This window comes from Mastomys coucha, chromosome X (genome assembly GCF_008632895.1).
Source record: "Mastomys coucha isolate ucsf_1 chromosome X, UCSF_Mcou_1, whole genome shotgun sequence".
NCBI classification, from domain to species: domain Eukaryota; kingdom Metazoa; phylum Chordata; class Mammalia; order Rodentia; family Muridae; genus Mastomys; species Mastomys coucha.
This window is the reverse complement of record NC_045030.1, coordinates 123,117,465-123,123,687: the sequence shown is the minus strand read 5'-3', so window position 1 is coordinate 123,123,687 and position 6,223 is coordinate 123,117,465. Positions and strand designations below refer to the sequence as shown.

Sequence of the window (6,223 nt, the reverse complement as noted above, 5' to 3'; positions counted from 1 at the left end):
TAAGCCTGAATTGAAAGTTCAAGAACCTTTTCTTTCGTTTCTCTTTTCTATCTAGACTGAAAGAGATTAATCTTTTACTCAGGGAACTACTAGAAATGAATCTTCAACTACTAAAAACAATGTGTATTGTGAATTTAATGAGAAAGCACTGAACAAAATATCAGGTAAGTGATACTCATTAGTTGTGTGATTTTTAGTAAATCCTTTATTCATTTAAGAACTTTGATTTTTGACTAGAGATATTGTTCAGTGGTTGAGAGTACTTGAGTTTAGTTCCCAATACTTAGTGTGACAGTTCACAGCTACCTGCAACTCTAGTTCAAGTAGCATCAAATACCTTCTTTTGGCCTCCATTAACAATACACACGCAAACATGCACAGATAAGATTAAAAAATTAAGTATTTTAGAAAAAAGAAACTTGGGTATGTTTTTTTTTTTATTTGCAAAATGATGACAAATGCTTACCTCTAAGAATTGCTGAAACCAATAAAGAAATGTTTATATAATTGGCCAATAGGTTGTAGAATAATCTTGACATATGAAATGTCATATTCAAATACTTTATTGAGGATTGCGACATTATTTTACTGAAACAGTGCTATTATAGTTTGTTCATGCATCAACAGGTTTTGCTCAGTACTTCAGAATTTTTATTTTTGAAGACACTAACCTAATTTTAGTAGATGAATTAATTTAAAAACATACCTACCTCTAAGGGAAATTATATATACACGCAAAAATGAATATTTCTAATGAATTTCAGAACATGTCTATTTTAATGTAAAAGAAACATGAACTTGTTTTATTTTGTTTTTGTTGTTGTTGTTGTTTTGTTTGTTTCTTTTGGGTTATTTTTGCTTTTTCTGAGACAGGGTTTCTCTTTGTAGCCCTGACTATCCTGGAACTCACTCTGTAGACAAGGGTAGCTTTGAACTCAGAAATCTGCCTGCCTCTGCCCCCCAAGTGCTGGGATTATAGGTGTATAGTACCACCACCCGGCAGAAGCATGAAGTTATAATTGAGACTTAAATTGAATGAATTTTAATTTTGATTTTCTGTATGTGTTCTGTACGCATATTTTGTGTATGTTTGTGCATATACACACAGAGATGCACATATGCTGGCAGATGTATATCTAATGATCAACATTAGATGCCTACTCTCTATGTTACCTTTTTTTTTTTTTGAGAGAGAGAGAGAGAGAGTGTCACTCACTGAACCTCTTACCATTTTTACTAGCCAGGCAGGCCAGGAGCTCTGCTTGTCTTCCCCTTCTTGCTTTAAGTTTACGGACATAGGTAATCACTCCTTGCTTTTGACACAGGAATCAGAGATAAGAGCCTGGGTCCTCAGGCTTGTGAGGCAGGCAGTTAACTGACTGAGGCATCTCCACAACCCCATTTATTAATTTTTAAGGAATACATTTTTGTATTTTAATTTGGTAAATCTTGATAATTTATAGAAGTTTTAAAGTGAACCTTAAAAGGACTTTTAATTCTCATTTTGTACTTACAGTAATTCTAGGTTTATTTCCCCTCCTCCCATAAAATTAGGCCATACGAATTGCCTTTCACTGTAATATTACATTCAAAGCTATGATATTTGGTATCATTGACTTTTCCTTTAGGGGTCCTGTTTATGCTGTGTTCTGCATGCCCTTTTAATTTTGATAGCAATCACTTTGTTTAGATTTGGGAAATTTTCTATGATTTTGTTGATTTTTAGAGAATATTATGATGGAGGTTCTCTTTGAGGAGACATGTAGTCTTGGTTGTTCATTATGTTTATATTTTTATGATGGGTTATAGGCATCTAGAGTTCACTTGTTTGTGGTATTTCTTTGAATGGATATCTGGTCTAGTCTCTTTTGGGTAAGTGATTGGATATTTGTTTTGCTGTTACGTGAACTTGTTAGGCTATGCATGAGATGAATGATGCTAAGTGTTTAGTCTTTGGACCAATCTGGAATTCCAGGTTCAGAATCCATGTGGTCCTAGGTAGGTGTGGTAGTTGGAATGACTGGTATATGAGGAGATGGGGTAAGGGGATGTGGATGTTCTTTTTTTGTAATGTAGCCATATTTTATTTATTCAACATGCTGGTGATACACTACATGGCACACATTAAAAAACAAAACAAAACAAAACAAAAAAAGACCAAAAACAACCCTGTAGACCACATAGGCACAAATAAGATTGTACCTCAAGTTCATTATACTATTAGTGTTAATATAAGAAAAAACATTTGATATAACCACAATCTGTGTGCCACAAATGCCACCTGGTGATGCCAATATTATAGAATGTATTGACAACTCAGGAGTTTATACAAATGAATATTGTTGCAGAGAAATGCAAGATCTAGGAAGAGGAGAAGGAACTATAGGATTTGAACTAATAGATGGAGTTAAAGTATCAACTATACCTGAGATATGCCAAGAATATTCAGGAACATTAAGATTCTTCAATGAGAGAATGTAGAGATGGGGATCTCAGTATGAATTTCAGGGAAGGTTACTTCTGCCAGAAAGTGTATGCTTATGCTGTTGAAGATGAAGGATGTTTATCCAATGACTGTCTGCTCATCTATGACATCGAAAGTGTGGGATCCCTTGCAGGCTCCATGGGCTGTTGTACCTTCATTGGAGACGATCTGGATGAAAGCTTCCTGCATACTTTGGGGCTCAAGTTTAAGAATTTGGCAGATATCAGCCTGGAAAAAGAAACAGACTCATGTCCAGATTCTGATCCTTCTTGGCATCCTCAAAACTCTGAACTGATGTGCCCTCAGCATACAATGCTCCTTGCTAGTGGCCATCTCCCCATCTCCCCCCATTTGGGCACTGCTACAGTAATTTCTGAGAATACCTACCCTGCTGGTGCTGGCATACACCATCCTATGCCAATTCCTGATCCTCTGGGCTATGCTAATATAAGAAAAAGCATTAATATAAGATATAGATAATCCTGTGCCACCTCTGGCACTCTGAAGACCTCTATGTACTTTCATGATAACCAACAGGCTTCAAATATGATGGTCACAGAGAGGGTGGTGGGCCCCATATCTGGTGCTGATTTACATGGGGTGTTAAAGATAGCTGACTTAAGAAATGGATCAAATATTACAGTGTCAGAAAGGGTAATAGCACCAGGCTCAAGTCTACTCATCCTTCTAACCATTCCTAACCCTCAAGAACCCTCAAATGTAGTTGTGACACAAAGAGTGATCCAACCAACTTCTGGCATGATAGGCAACCTGAGCATGCCCTGGATAAACTAGAGTTTTATTTTAATTTTTGTTCAGTCTTGGGGCTCAGTGGTGCATGGAGTGGCTGACATTCCAGAGCTTAACAATCAGTGATTGGCTGACACTGATCAGGAGTGTGAACTAGCTCGAGGAGTTCTATCTGAAGTTCTATTTGGACTCCGGGTTTAGATTCCAAGCTGTCCAAGATGTCAGGATGGATGAGATGATTTGTTCTTTTAGAAATCAAATTGGTTATTTTGACTTGTTAAGCCCTAAGTCATGAATAGAACTGTTGTGCTGACTAGTTTTATGCCATGCTAACAAACATTTCATGCAAGTTTGTATTATATAAGAATAGGGACCTATAACTGAGAATAAACCTCCAAAAGATTGTTTTTACTTTTTTTGTTTTTTCGAGACAAGGTTTCTTTGTATATCCCTGGCTGTCCTGAAACTCACTCTGTAGACCAGGCTGGCATTGAACTCAGAAATCCGCCTGCCTCTGCCTTCCAAGTGCTGGGATTAAAGGCGTGTGCCACCACTGCCCGGCCGAAAGATTGTTTTATAGACAAATATTGATTAATGATTGATGTGACGGTGGATGATCAGATGGTGCCACCCTAGACAGATGGTCCTGGGGTGTATACAAAGTGAAAAAGTAATGGCAAGCAAAGCAGTGAATAGCACTTCCCTGTGGCTTCAGCATCAGCTCCTGTTTCCAGGTTACTGCCCTGTTTAAATTCTTCAGTGATGCACTGTGACAAGAAACTGTAAGTTAAAATACACCCTTTCCTTCCCAAGTTGATTTTGGTTACGGTGTTTTATCACAGCAATAAAATTCCTAACTAAGGCAGCTATTATTAGAAAAGTTAATCAGACACAGATAATTTAAATTATATTAATTGAATATTATGATAAAATCAGATGAATTCAATATAAGTTTTTTCCTTAACCCATAAATGTTATAATGATTGCTATATTTTTCATTGCAACATATGAAACTGAAATAAATAATTTTTGACAATAATATATTACATAAATATTTGTATACCGTATATTTTCAGTGGCATGTTGGAGGTTTGTTACTGACATTCTTAGGCTTAATTATATGGAACAATGATCTACTTTAGTATAATGCCTAATATTTCTAAAATAGATATTGAGGAAAGATATGTAAATATATATTTTCAAAGCTAGTCATACAAAATCATTATCTGAATTGTCTTTGTGTTCCATGATATTTAGAGAATAGTAAAAGATAATCTATCTTTTCATTTTTTAAATTCAATGGAGCTAGACTAGAAAATAAAACCAAACAATTAAAATCACAATAATAAAGTCTTCACTCAAATCAAAAGTGGTTACTATAGCAACTTAAAATTGCAGCACTACAATAAAAGTAGAATGAAAAGACAACTTCCAATGCTATATTAGCCTTTTCAATATGGAAAGAGGAGTTGCTGTTTGATATCAGAGAAAGACTAGCTTGCTATTAAACCTTCTAAGATGACTGATTTTGTGTTGTCTCTTTTCTTCATAATAAAAAGTAGATGTGGAAGCAACTGACTTCAGATATTAACTACACCAGAGGGGAAGTGCTACTTTTGCTCATATTAATCTCCATAAGACTGGTGACTATCCCTTTATTCAAGCAATTCATAATTACCCGTGGGAACAAAGGACAGACTGAATGAAGCAATGCATTTATAAATGACTTAACATGTCCTACTTAGACATTTATTTTCTACTTTCTCCATCACCCGAATAGAGGTACAGAATTCTATACTTATAGCCTTTGGTAAATAAGAAAGGGAGAAATAACCAGGAGATTGGGATGACTATAGAACTACTTCTTTAAAGACATCTATTAAAATCACACATGCTGTAATCTGTTGAGATCATTATCAACTTCATGCCAGAGGTACTGTCCTCAGAAAGTTTAGCCTATTGCCTTCAGTTTGAAAATTGTAGACACTGTTCCTATTCAGAAAGGTAGCCATAGAGAAGCTAGGGACACTGATGAATGGAAAAAACATTAAAAGTCAATATTTCTCTGAAGACGTTTGGCTCCTATAAACTCCTTATGCTCATACACACACACACACACATACACACATATATATATATAAAATCAAATTTCCTATATCTCTTCTTTTTCCTTTCCCTTAATTCTTCCCCATCTTCCTACCTCTATGCCTGTTCATCATCTTCCCTGAATCCCTTCTCTCTTCAGTCCTGTCCTTCATTTCCTACTTTCTTCTCCTTTTTTCATAGGTGTGCACTCACCATCTTCACTGTCCTAGGCACTGTGCTTGCCAGAGGGGGCATAGAATGAGAAACACTGATGTAATATCACCTTATAAAGCTTCACAGATAAACAATTACAACTGAAATGAAAACTAAAATGGAAAAATATAAGGTCAACTGAGAATATCACAGGAAAAAAGCTTAACCTGAGGGGTCAGGGACAGTTTTTCTGAGGAAGCAGTAGCTGTACTGATTACAATATGTAAATTGGACATAGCTAATTGATGAATGGAGGGACAAAGACATCAGGAATAAGAAACAACTTATTAAAAGGCCTTAAAATGAACTTGTAGGGCATATAGGTAAAAAGAAGGTCAATGTACAAAAAGAGACATGAAGATCTATGGTACAGGATAGAGGGCACAAACATAAGCACAGCTATATGATAATTCCCAAAGATGTCAAAATTACACACATGGAGGCAAGAGAACATCTTCAACAAATTGAATCTGGAAAACTACATGTCCACATGAAATTAGAATAGTATCTATTATCATGTACAAAACTCAACTCCAAATGGATCAATGACCTTGATGTGAAGCCTGAAATACCAAAATTTCTAGAACAAAAATATAAGCAATGCTCTATGAGATATAAGTGTAGGAAATTACTTTATAAATAGGACATCATTTTCTCAGAAACTAATGCCAACAATTGACAAATATGACC

The 6,223-nt window shown here is 35.6% G+C and overlaps 1 pseudogene; it reads left to right on the top strand.

The window, feature by feature from the left end:
* LOC116093588 overlaps positions 1–3,280 on the top strand; it is a 16,155-nt pseudogene extending 12,875 nt beyond the window's left edge.
* Positions 3,281–6,223: the final 2,943 nt, after the last annotated feature.